Raw genomic sequence first — 2,204 nt, 5'->3', positions numbered from 1 at the left:
TGGGTTTGACCAAGATGCATATTGCTTTGTTGTCTAATTTACAGGTTTTTTTTTCAAAATGCACACATATGCTTTTCACAGAAAATATGCAAAATATTTCAAAAATAAAAAACATTTTTAAATATGCATATGCAAAATATGTTTAAAATACACCCTCCATTAAAATATGATCCTTTCTCACTGTATATGTAGGGAAATTTTGACTAAAAGGAGTCCCTTCTTAGTTTGTCTATCCTTACATTTTCTCAATAGTCTTTTTTTTTTCCTGTTGATCCTGGCCCTTGAACTCAGGGCCTGGGCACCATCCCTGAGCTTTTTTTGCTCAAGGCTAGCACTCTACCACTTTGAGCCACAGCATCACTTTCAGTTTTCTCATGGCTAATTGGAGGAGAGTCCCATGGTGCTTCCTTCCTGGGCTGGCTTTGAACCATGATACTCATATCTCAGCCTCCTGAGTAGCTAAGATTATAGGCATGAGCCAGCAGTACCCTTCTCAATATTTTTTGTCAAGTGGCCTAAACACTGCCTGGTGGGCGTACCTTCTATCCTCTCCTCCCTTCCTCCTTCCACTTTTGACCCTTTCACTTGGCTTATTGTTTTCACTTCACAAGTAATTATAACAATAAATGAAAATTTGTTTAGAATTGTTTCTGGTGACTCACTCCCTCATGGCCAAACATGAAGGCCTGCATCTACAAACCCCGGGCCCCCTGGGACTCTTCAAAGCCAAGATTCTGCAGTGAGCCAGCAGCAAGGCTGAGGGAGGGGTCAAGCCTTCCAGAGGTTTCTGGTGGAACACTCTTCCCTACCCCAATACAGCCATGATACTCCGGGATAGTCAAGGGCTACCCAGTATTCTATTAAAATTCAATATGATGAATGTCTTTCCACCTCAAAACCCTTGTGAGAAATTCTGCTGTGGTAGAAGTAGAAGCAGACACACTGTCCTTACTGTCCTAGCTGCCAGCCTTCATTCTTCCTGAGAAGAATGCCCAAAAGGAGTCACAGGAACATCATGGTGAAGAAAAAGAATGCAGAACTTTGGGCAACATCTGGAGAGACCGACAGACAGACAGACAGAGGAGAGAGAGTGTGATCAGGGCACTTTCAGGTAGATGAAAGAACTGAAGACCATTGTTTACTAAAAAGAGCATACACTGGTCTAGAAATTGTCCTGTCCTGGCCATGAGGCCACAGCAGGCGCCAGGGGTCCGGGAAGGTATTCATTCTGCAAGACTACAGCAGTGGCACACACTGTAGTCCAAGTTCCCCGCAGAGTTGGAGAACAGGATTGATAGCAGTTTGAAGAAACACTTCAAACTCTAAATCATCTTTATGCAGAAGCAGAGAAGCTTGGGGGCCAGTCATATCTTGAAGGCTGTTTAGCTTGTTTAATAGCATATGCCATTGTCTTGTGCATGGAAACCCATCATGAGAAGGTTCTGCAGAAAATCTCCAAATACATTCAAGAACAGAATGAGAAGATATATGCTCCCCAAGGCCTCCTCCTGACAGACCCCATTGAGAGAGGACTTCGAGTTATTGAAATTACCATTTCTGAAGACAGAGGTTTGAGCAGTGGAGGATAAGCCATAGAATTAAAGATCGCACCTCCACTTGGAACCCTGTCCATGGGCCGATCACAGTGTCCCTTGCTCCTCTCCAGAGGATCATTCCTTTGTATCTGCTGCAGAGCCATGGTGCCATTTATGCCAAGGACTTTCTAAACTTCCACACCTAATGTGACTTCTAGTCACTCAGCATCCACTCTGTCTCCAAATTGTGTAGGACTCTGTCATCTTTTGATTAGCTTCTGAGAAAATACAATGAAGCACTTCACCTTTTTAAATTCAGTCATCTAATAAAGTATGCAGTTAGAGGGCCTAATACAAAATTTCTTACCTGCTACCAGGTAAGAAATTGCCATTGGTTCTCTTCATTCCTTGAGCCAGTTTCCCTGGTAGCTTTAAACTTCAAGAAGTCATATGTTAGCCAAAATTCAGATTAATAAAAAGCTTTTCTCTAGGTGAGGGGAGTATTATGTGTGTGGTTTTGCCAATGCATCTCCCAGATTTCAGAGAATTATCATTTCTGTCATGATTCAAATCTTAAGATTTATATATAATGTTTGTTTTATTACAGCAATTATTGCTAATTAAATCAGTATTAATGCAATGTTCATTCTTTTCTTGGGAGACTTAGGT

At 41.8% G+C, this 2,204-nt stretch overlaps 1 pseudogene; it reads left to right on the top strand.

Annotated features, from left to right (window-relative positions):
- The first annotated feature begins 1,185 nt into the window (after nucleotides 1-1,185).
- On the top strand, nucleotides 1,186-1,608 carry LOC105985213 (annotated as a pseudogene).
- The last annotated feature ends 596 nt before the right edge of the window (nucleotides 1,609-2,204 follow it).

Source organism: Dipodomys ordii, unplaced genomic scaffold, assembly GCF_000151885.1.
Source record: "Dipodomys ordii isolate 6190 unplaced genomic scaffold, Dord_2.0 Scaffold27, whole genome shotgun sequence".
Lineage (NCBI taxonomy): Eukaryota > Metazoa > Chordata > Mammalia > Rodentia > Heteromyidae > Dipodomys > Dipodomys ordii.
This window is presented reverse-complemented; position numbering and strand designations above follow the sequence as displayed.